The sequence below is a fragment of the Heterocephalus glaber genome, unplaced genomic scaffold (genome assembly GCF_053883595.1).
Source record: "Heterocephalus glaber isolate CG9 unplaced genomic scaffold, H.glaber_assembly_v1.0 deba00001479, whole genome shotgun sequence".
Classification (NCBI taxonomy): domain Eukaryota; kingdom Metazoa; phylum Chordata; class Mammalia; order Rodentia; family Bathyergidae; genus Heterocephalus; species Heterocephalus glaber.
Window position 1 is genome coordinate 18,567,400 of NW_028258316.1, and position 11,258 is coordinate 18,578,657.

General features: G+C 40.8%; 1 long non-coding RNA gene across 1 annotated transcript; it reads right to left on the reverse strand.

The window, feature by feature from the left end:
- Nucleotides 1-24: 24 nt before the first annotated feature.
- LOC101718323 (uncharacterized) lies at nucleotides 25-9,479 on the reverse strand. The gene is made up of 4 exons (XR_205454.3): nucleotides 9,301-9,479; nucleotides 3,456-3,587; nucleotides 3,106-3,211; nucleotides 25-2,899 (listed from the first exon to the last, which is right to left on the reverse strand). It is a non-coding gene; the product is annotated as an uncharacterized LOC101718323 (long non-coding RNA).
- Nucleotides 9,480-11,258: the final 1,779 nt, after the last annotated feature.

Sequence of the window (11,258 nt, forward strand, 5' to 3'; positions counted from 1 at the left end):
ACCTCTGTTTATTCACTGAACAAGATTGAATAGATACTGTGTGTCAGGTACTGGGTATGCAACTAAAGACAGAGAAGACTCTGCCCTCATGGAACTCGGGGTCCAAGAGTTATAACAGGGAAACAGTCTGATGGTTTCAGGCTGTGCTGAGGTAAGAAAGCAAATTCCTTGAACTTGTGTTCAGTCCTGAGATACATTGGAGGGTGTCCTGAAATGTTTCCTTGAAAAAATTATATATAAACTCAGAGACTGAGGGAGGATAATCCAGACAAATGTGAGAAGGATGAAATTTTCTCTAGCCAGTATAAAAACCATGACCAAAAGCACAGAGAACATGTCATTCAAAGGTTGAAGCCACTTTCATTAAGAATAGGGATTGTGACTTAATTCTGGTATGTCAATTTTATTGATTAAAGAAACATCTAGCATAGTCGTAAAGCATGCTCCCAGAAGTGTGTGGGTGAATCACTGAAGCATGACCTTGGGAAATATATATGGTCCTTGGCCCATTCCTCTCTGGCATTCTTCTTTTGCTCTCCTTCCTGGTCACCATGAAATAAGCAGCTTTGCTCAGCCATGCCCTTTCACCATGATACCTCTGCCTTGAAACCAGCCAATCATGAAGGGAACTTCGAGCAAATTAAAGCTGTCCTTTAGTTTGTGAGTATTGGGTATTGAGCCTCCGTGATGAAAAAGCTGACTAATAGAGAAGATTGGTACGTGAAAATTGGGTTTATTGCTGTGACTATCCCTGACAATGGGGTTTAGAACCCTTTGAAACTGTTTTATGAGAGGAGATCAGAAAGTTTGGAGCAGAAGGCTAGAGAAGCTCTTGAATGCTATAAATAGAGTTTTATAGGTGATTGTGTTTGGAGCTCAGAAGACTAGAATGCTGATAGAAATGGGGAGAGTACAGGCCAAGTTCAGGAGGTTTCAGTTTGGAGCAAGGACTCATTGATGAATTTAAGAACAGTGTGTTATATGCTAGCAAAAAAATTCTACCCTTTGCCCATGTCTTGAAACTTTGCAGGAGACTGAGCATAAGAGCAGTAGGTTAATCTGGTGGAGGAAATTTCTAGGCAGCTCAAATTTCATGCTGTAGTATGGGTACTGTTGGTTGCTTTGAGTCAAATTTATAGTGAAAATCAGGGGCAAAGGGTGGAGCAAAAAATATTGAAAAACTTGAATTTTGGCACAGAAAGAACTATGTGTAAACTTGAGGCCAAAGGAGGTGTGGCTGTTAAAGAGAAAAGCAACGTTAAAAAGAAGCCAGGTACTTTGTACAAGGACAAGAAGTTTTCTTCTTGTGCCTTGAGGGAATCTCAGGAATCAGCAAGACCCACCAATGGCAGGCTCAAGTGCAGAAATGTGTCAACCTTTCATTTGAGAACACAGTCTTTGGGATCCTTGCTGAAGAAGGGCCTCCTAGAGAATTGGTTTTGTGGTATTCATTTCACCATGCTCAACTGTCCAGTCATTTAGAGGCAGCTGCAGCCATGGTCCAAGAGGACCTACCTCAGCTGACAACATAGATTGGCATCATCCAATGATGCTGGTTATACTAGCATGCAGAATGCAAGACAAAGGCCTGGGAGACCAGGTAAGGAGCCCCTAAGAGGACAGTGCATGAGGCTACAGAAATAAAGCAGTGAAGACAACAGGAAGTTCAAGCTGTCTGGATTTGGACCATCAGCCAAGGAAAGCTGAAAGCCATGAGTGGAAGCCCTCCCAAGAAAGAGGCATTGTGGTCTGCAACTGGTGAGGCTAAAGGAGTGGGACTACCCATGCCTTTTGAACCTTACATTTTATCATAATGTGCTCTGGCAGCTGGACATGGATCTACAGGATTAATGTTTGGCCTGGTGGTTTTTTATCTTGTTTTAATGATTCTTTCCCCATTGCTCTTTTTTGGAATGGGAATTTTACCATGTGCTATTGTTCCTTGGGACTATGTTACTTTTTTAAAAAATCTTTACAGAGTTTCACAGCTAAGAGTGTGCCTTAAGTCTCAGAAAAGACTTGGATTTATTTGGACTTTTGAAAAAAAAAACACTACAACTTACGAAACTTTGGGGAAGGGATTATTCCATTTCCAGTTGTACATGGAATAGTTGTATTATATTAGGTGAAATTATGAATTTGTCTTTATTTGAAGATTAAGTATGGATTAAGAAACTTTATTTGGGTGTGAAGTTGACAAGGAATGGATTGTGACCATTAATTCTGATATGTAAACTTCAGTGGTTTAAGAAACACCTAGCAGATTAGTTAAATACAATTTTGGGTGTGTCTGGGTAGGTCATAGCTACTATATATGGTCCCTAGCCCATTTCTGTCTGACATTCTTTCCCTACTTTGCTTCCTGACCACTATGAACTAAGCAGTTTTGTTCCACTGTGCCCATTCACCATAATGTCTCTGCTTGAAGTGAGCCTATCATGGACAAAAACCACGAGTAAATTAAACTTCTCCTTTAACTATGACTGTTGGGTATTATGTCTCATTGATGAGAACACTGTTTAATACTGGGAGTAAAGCAGGAAGTGCCAAGGATTTATCTTGGAGTTGGGAAGAACAGTTAAAGTCTCAGACAAGAAGTTAGATGTTATTTTTAAGTAACCAGGAGCTACTGCACAGCTTTGGCAAAGGAGTGAAATAATCAACTTGCTCACTAAGATAAATCATTCCAACTATAGAGTTAAAGATGAATTGAAGAAGGCCCCAAAGAGAGGATGGCCATTGTCATTTTCCAGGCAAGAAGTGATGGCAGCATGGATCCTGTGATCAGTAGTAGACACTCCAACACTGGAATCTCCATTTATGTATTTTTGGGTAGCTTTATGGAGGCATACTTGAAGTTTCCTCTTAAATGGTAATTGTACCATCCTCATCGTGTTCCCTGGGAGAGTAATGAGGACAAAGAAGCATTATGCAATTTCCAGTATTAGCTCAGACAAGATATGTCACTAAAGGGAATGAGATATAGGTCAAGTAAGTCATAATGAAAACATCACACCTGTTGAAGAGATTAGGGCACTGTGAGAATTCAGAAAAGGAAAAAGATACTGAATATCAGTGAATTATAAACAGATAAAATATGCCTACCTCTCAATTTGATGAGTTGGGATGATATCTAGAGTCCTTTTCCTGACCACCTACATGCTAAGATTTGTTTTCCAGGACTCTGATCCACACAAGGGAAATGGGGAGCCTGAAAAGAAACCAGAGATTCTTCCAAACAACTTGGCTCAATCTCCAACCACCTAAGCTCAAAGGTGCTCTTTCAAGAAGTTTATAATTACTGAATTTATGTTTCTATAAGTATACCAGTGAAGTTTAGATGAACAAATACTCTCCACAGTGTTAATGTCTCTTTTCCTCCCAGGCATAAGTACATTCAGAAAGGAACCAAGTTTTACCAAAATATAAAAATAAAAGTAAAAAGTAATAGTTACCATTCATTGAGAACTTGCCATGTGGAAAGTCCTGTTCTGAATGACTCTTGTGAATACTTTTTCTTGAACCTTGGGTCTCAGGCTTTTGCTGAGCCAACACATTACTATAGTTTTCCATTTTCTTGGTTCAACCTGAGGAAAAATATATCTCAACAGTTGAAGAATATTAAATTCCCACTATGGTGTAGCAGTGATCTGAGCCTGATAATTTTGAATCTGGCTCTACTAGTATTGTTTTTAGGTAAGTAACTTGACATCTTAACCTCAGTTTTCTCATCAATAAAGTGGAGTCATTGATAGTCTCACCTTATAGGAGTGTTGTGTACCTTGAGTGAAATAATATGTATCCAACACAATATATCTTTATTTATAGTAAGTAGTTTCCCCTCCCCCCTAATTAATTTGATATACAGATAACCTGTGGATCTTAGGGAGATGACTATGAAAATTTAACTGGGAAAAATCTAGATAATTCTAATAAAAAGAAAAAAAATAGTGACTAACAGCTCTGTGAGATATATCACAGTATCAAAAATAATATCAAAACTTTAACTTAAAGAAAAATGGTCATGATGTTGAAACTTAACACACTTGTAAGATCTCCAAGGACTATGTGGTTTTCTCTGAGTTCTCATAAAAAGTGGCAATTCCTCAAAATATCTGCCATCGTCCTGTCCCCAATTCACACCTCTCCCTCTCTGATTTCAGCTTCTTTTTCCTGGCACTGCAGAATCAGCCATCATAAGGCTCTCAAGAATAGGAAGCCAGAAGCCTGTTAAGGCAACTGTGTGTGTGTGTGTGTGTGCGTGCGTGCGTGCGTGGGTGTGTGTGTGCGTGCGTGTGTGTGTGTGTGTGTGTGTGTGTATCCTGCCATGGCAGGAAAGGAGGTTAGACTAATATTTATTAAGATGTTTCAATGGAAAAAGAAAAAGGAAAATTCTTGAAGTGCAAATGAGGCTGTCAGGTCTGCTGCCCTGGCCTTTGCATAGCCAGGTAGATTCGTGTGCTGTCACAGAAGAAGCCCAGGGATTTTCGTCCCGCTACTCTGGCAAGGATGCTACTTCTTATGTGGTCTCCACCATCAGATAAAGAAGTTGTGAACATGGAGAGGTGTTAGGAGTGCATGGGAAACCATCCTTAAATGACCCCTTCCTTCTTTGTGGTCAGGAAATAACTTCCCTAGGCAGACTGCATCATAGAGTACACTGGACAGACAAATGCTAATAACCACCATATAAGGAGTCCCTGTCATACAGTGAGTCTCCATGTTTTTCTCACTGAACCAGGTACAAAACAGCCATGTATTATTGGGATTAAAATTTTTAACAACTTGCTAAGGCAGACTAAATATCCCGTTCAAAGTCCTATAGCTTCTAAGTGAAAATGTTGAGATATTGAAATGTAAACTTGGTCAGACAAAAAAATTCCAAGTGGTGAACATTGTGCTTCCTACCTTATAGGGTGAATGGATCCAATCACCTCTTCCTTCTTAAGGTAAAAGCTAAGTCTAGCTTTCAACTAATGCCTGAGTACAGTACTGATTTCCTGGTTTGGGGTATGAAGATAAAAAGAGCCCAACCCTTGCCCCTAGGGACTCCCAGAATTTAGCTAACTAAAGAAAATGTGATAAAATTGGACACTTTGGAGTGGAGCCAATCTGAATTTTAATATTGGTTGTGCAGTTTACAATGGGGAGGGGCTGGACTCAGAGAGATTTGGAAGGTAAACTACAAGTCTTTCTAGAAGGCTCAAGTTCGCAGATGTCAACCTAACCATTCTTAAGCCTAGCTTTCCTCATTTATGGAACAATAAATATATGCCTTCAAAAAACTGTTGGGAAGATTGAATTAGATGCTGTACAAATATATAAAAAGATTTGGTGCTTACCAACAAAAACTTTTCAGTAAATTTCAAACAAAGTTACGATAATGACTTCTTTACTCAAGAAAGGGTGGGTGAAATGGACTCTAGCATTGGAAGACAAGTTGTCATCAGAAAAACTTTCACAGTGGAAGCATTTATGAGAATTTAGTAAGTAGAGCAATAGAGAAAGGGTCTTATTGGCATAGGAAGCAGCCCTGTGGCAGTGGTTGTGCCATGTTTGAGGTGGGCAGCAAGATAGAGGTTGTGTTTAGAAAGATTGTCAAAGCCAAACCGTGTTGGCCATTGGAAGATGCTGGATTGAAAACAGAGGTGTCAGATGGGCAGGTAAGCATTTTTAAAAGACCATTCTGGCTACATGGTTGGAAAAGAGAGAGATAAGACAGAGCTTTGGCATTGAAACTAGATAAGAGATTGTAGGTATTACTTAGAAGAGAGAGGGGAAGCCTGAGCTAAGGCCACTGCAAGATAAAGCCAGATCTGAGAGGTCTTAAGGAAGTTGAGTCAATAAGACTTGCTACCTAATAGGCCTGGTGACTTGGATTTTCTCTTTTTCACTGTTTCTTGAGTGTTAGACTGGACAGAAACACCAGGGGCATCAAAAGAATGATGAATCACATGGGATCAGTGGCAGTGCATGCATGAGGCATGATTTGTATCATACAGGTATAGTAACTGAAACATCAGAGAGGCAAGGATATTATTTAGTTTTATGTAGAAGTCATGCATGGGCATGTGTATAATTATGCATCAATGAGCCATGGCTTTGCACAAGCACAATTTTGTGGAAGAGTGAGGCCCTGGACTTATGCAAACTTCCTCCTCCTCCTCCTCCTCCTCTTCCTCCTCCTCTTCCTCCTCCTCCTCCTCCTCCTCCTCCTCCTCTTCCTCCTCCTCTTCCTCCTCCTCTTCTTCCTTGTCTTCCTTTTCTTGTACCACCACCATTACCACCACCAAGTTCATGCTCATCATCCATCCTCATTTTTGTCAGTATCATTTGATTCCTTAACAGTTGTCAAATTCTTTACATATACATATATATTATTTCATATATATCTCAAAACTCTGATGTGTAAGTTTTCATCCCCGTTTTATACATGGACAAAAGGAGGTTCAGAGAATTTAAGTCATTTCTTAGTATCAGGAAGCCAGTATATGTTAGAACAAAATGCCACTCTAGATCTCATCTGGCCTTAGGATTTTTACTACTATACTCTGTATGCTCTGAGCACTCTGAGTGCTAATCTTGCCTCAGTAGTACAGTGGATGTGACTTGGAGCAAGCCATCCTCCTCTATGGGCTCTGGGTTCTCTATATTCCCCCACCACACTGAGGAGGGTGTATATGTCATGAATAAGAGGAATTACATCATATGCTAACTTGTGTACAAAGGACATTTTTTACCTCTCGCTTTTATATTCTCTAATCCCTTTGAGGTTGACAACAGCAAAATCATTTTCTCTGGCCAGTGTAGCAAAGATTGAGATCTCAATGAGTACGCAGAAGAACTGGGGTTCCCTAACTCTCAGCTTCTTCTGTTATACTACACCCACAGCCAACTCTGCTGCCGTAGAGACAATCCCAGTCTCTGTCAGGGTCTCAGAACCACTGGTTGCTAACAGTCCAATAGCCCTGGGAAAATGACAACCACTCTAGGCCTTAATTTTCTTCTCTACCAATTGGTAGAAATATTAGTGTCTCATAAATTTTGAGAGGGTTAAATAGATCAATATATGTTAGATGCTTAGAACAGTACAAACCATGTAACAAACAGTAAGTGTTGATAGTCATTGTCATAAGTCTCAAAAATGCCCATCCTCGCTCAGCCTCTGAATATGCTGCTCTTGTGCTGGGGATATTCTTGTAATGCATGCAGATCCAGCTTGAATGAGATTCACTGGCACTCAAAGACGTTTTTGCCTCTCTCAGAAGGAGTTGGTAATTCTTTCCTCTAGATTCTCACAGTCAGAATTCCCTGCCTTTGCTTCACCACTTTTTAAACTCAGTGTCATTCTCCACAGGACATAAATAGTCAGAAAGGCATGTTCTGAGTAGTATTTTCTCTACACCTTTCAGTCTTTAACTGTGCTTCCTTATAGCTAGCATCCAGTAAAATTAAGCCTGTTGCCTAGAATGAGGGGTCCCAGTGAGAAGATTCCCCGGAAGCACCATGAATGCCCAGGACCCTTTGAGGACAGTGGTCCTTCCAATTTGCACTATCAGTGCAGCCTACAAGGGGACTGGAGAGAAGGTCACAGCCAAACAAAACCCACAGGCTTTGTGTGGGGTGTGCTTTTTAATTGGCCTCTGCCCATAAAACTGCCAGACCCTGAAAGGCATTCACTGTCTGTCTCCCTTTGGAAACTTTGCTCCATGTGTTTGTACATGTTATAGCCAAAGCCAAGCTGTTCCGTTTGCCTGTTTTATAAGAGTTGGCAGCAGGGGAGTGTGAGGGGCCACAGGTGTGCCCTGCAGGACAAGCAGGCATGTGTGCCTCTGTGTGTGTGTATGCCTGTGTGTGTGCGTGCCTGTGTATGTGTGTGTGTGTGTGTGTAAGAGTGACAAGGAGGCCTCGGAGATTGTCAGCTCAGGTAACAAAACACGCAGTTAAAAATTCAGATTCTGATTGCTGCTCTGACACTAGCAGCCTAACTTCTCCCCAGAGTCAGTTTTGTACCCTCAGTGTCTCTTCATAAACATGCTCGTGGAAACCCTCAGGTAGGATTTTCAACTTCTAGGATCTTCAAACTCATATAGCATGCAATTGGAAAAGAAAGGAGTAAACAATCCTATATATTTGTACAGGGCATTAATGTTTACAAAGCAAATTCCTGGAGAAAAAGAGTTACTTATTCCAGGAAAGCAGCTCTGAGCATTCTACCTCAATTCAGAATAAGGGTTCCTGCTTTTGGTTCTCCCAATCTCCCTATTTCTGTGATGTTTCTACTTAGCCCTTTGGATTCTAAGTTCCATTTAGATGTTCATTTTTCCTTACGATGTGAACTTCTGGATAGGACCATGTTTTATATCTCCAATGCTTAATCAATGTCATTCTCCTCCACAGGACATAAGCAACACAAAGGCATAGTCTGGTTAGGAGTCTCTCTACCTTGGAGTCTTGGACTTAACTTACAGCTAGCACTGTCTGGTAGGTGCTCAGAAAAATGTGTGCTCATATAGCAACATACACTCTCTAAACCTTTCTTATTTGCATCTTCTAGGTAAAGACTCATGATCTGCACTTTGTGGACGAGGATTCGGAGGTTAAGATAAGGATTTGTGTTCATACAATATCTCCAAGCCAGAGTAATCCTATGAGCTTTCTTCTGAATCCCAGACCAATTTCCTTGGAGTCTCCATTTGTAAAGTTGCTAAGGGGCCATTTGAAGAACCGGGCAGTGTACAGGAACTAGAAAAGTCTATTCAAATGTAAGGCCTGGCAGTCCCACCCCTCCTTGGTCAGAAAGATTGGCCTCAGATTCAGATTAGAATAAGAAACTTCAACAAGAAGAACAATGATTGCTACTTGTTGAGCACTTTCCATGACCAGAGTCTGTGCCAAACATGTTAGTTGCAACATATTGTTTAGTTTTCATATATACTCCATATGGTAGCTGTCAACACCCCTATTTTACGGAACAGGTTTTCAAGCTCAGTGAAGTGATTTGTCTGGAGTCAGGCTGTGAGTAAGGAGATAGGATGTAGTTCTAACTTAAGACTTGGTAACTCCACAGCTCTAGTCCCATAACCCTTTCAGAGGCCAATGCTCCCATTTTATAAATGCAGGGACTGAGAGCCAGATAGGAAAACATCCCTTTCCAAGGTCATGCAAGTGACAGAACCAAGGGTGAGTGGACTATCCCCTGATTTTATCTTCAGTGCATTCCTGACCCCACAGTAACCCTGGGTCAGTCTTTGTTCCTGAACTCTGGGCAGGTAGGGAAGGGCAGAGAGAAAGCCTTACCTCTTCTCAGGAGTCAAGGCAAGTGCCAAGTGAGGCCAGCCTCCCCAGGTGGTTTTGTAACACAAATACCAGCTTGCTTGCGGTTCACTAGGTTTTATGATCAGAGATGACGTAGTTTCTTCACTCACTTGTAAGCTATTCAACTCCACAGTTAACAAACAGTCTTCCTGGGGCAGAACAAGAAGCTAATACTTACGGGGGCTGTCTGCAGGGATCACCAATGTGAGCTTTGCTTTATCAGAAAAAATAAAAATATATAGCCAATATGCTGTGTAACTTGGGTAAATTTCATGTCCTTATTGGATCTTGATCTTCTAAGTAATATAATTTGGAGAATTGTGTTGAAACATCCAAATGATCTGAGAGCTTTGGAGAAAATACAGAATCCTGGGCCCCATTCACTGAGATTTCAATTAGGTCAGTCAAGGGAGACACCTGGGAATCTGTATGTTTACAAGTTTCTCAGGGTGCCTTTGATACATTGTATGGTTGAGCACCATACCTCTAGATGATTTCTGAGAGATGAACCAGAGCACACCATTTATAAGTTTCCATGGCAAATACACTGTGTTAGTTATTTTCCTCTCATTGCTGAGACAAAATACCCAGCATCCAAAGTTAAAGGGGAAGGGATTTTTTTGGCTTACAGTTCATAGCGGTTTCAGTCCATAATAAGCTGCCTCCAAGGCAGGGATGGCAAACAGGCATCACAGAGTAGAAACAACATGGCATGCACAAGGTATCAAAGGTAACAAGAGGCCTTCTCCAAGTCTTTCTGCCTCTTTTATTCCATCCAGACCACTGGGATTAGGGCAGTGCCAAACAAATCATTCACATGTAGTGGTTTAGTAATCACACGCCCTTAACCCCAGCATCACACATTCCAGATTCAACTACCTCTGAAAAAGAAAGTCCCACTTCATCCACATGAAGCTTTGTGGTGGGGTGGGGGTGGGTGGGGGTGGGGTGACATCCAAACACAAACCATAACATACACCAAAGTTCAATCCCATCATCAGATATTGCTATAACAGGCGTGCAGTTGAAAGAATGGACTCTTTCACTGGGGCTGAAGACAAAAGAGTTTGCAGAATATAAGGTTTGCTCAGGGAATCTCTATATAAAGGTTGCTGGTTGGGGTGGGAGTAAGGTGGAGAAGGTTATGATGATCTTTCCATCACTACAGAGGTAGAGGTAGAGATGAAATACAGGTCACAATGAACAAAATACATACAGAAGGAAATGTTAAGAGATAGAGTAATATGGAAGGATAATTATTAACTAGCTTTAGAGTTAGACAAACTTGATTTCAAATCCAAGGTTTCTCAAACATGGAAATTTTACAGAATTAGAATGCAATATACTCAGCAGAAACACAAGAACCCCCAGATTCATGTACTTTACTATGATACTAGGAAGACATTATAAATAAGTAACAAAGACTCTGACATACAACCTGGTACCCAGTAAGTGCTCAGTAAAGTCTCAGGACTTGCCTTTTCTTTAGCTTTCTCTTGTCCATTTCCTTGATGCTAAAATTAATTCCCACAAAATCCAACTTCAGAAAGAAACAGCTTCTTACCCAACTTCATGTTCTATTGTGTAAGAAACTGGGGCTTATACCAAAACAAAATCAACAACAACAAAAACAGAACAAAGGATAATTTGGCATAGCAAGGGTTTCCTTGGTTAGCTGAGGGTGTAGGGCGTGGACCACAGATTAGAATCTTGTACCCTTCTTCCTTTTAAGTCTTCAAGTGAAACTTTCAGTTGGGGATGGGCCAAGCACAAAGCCTGCTTAGCACATCTGTAATTGGGTTAATGGTATTTGGACATGTTTAATCTATTTATCCCAATGTTCATGGAATATAATAGTCACAGAACATACTGCAGCCCTTTATGCTGATCCAGAACAACATAATATTCCCAGGTGATGGTGGGAATTGCACTGGATTCCA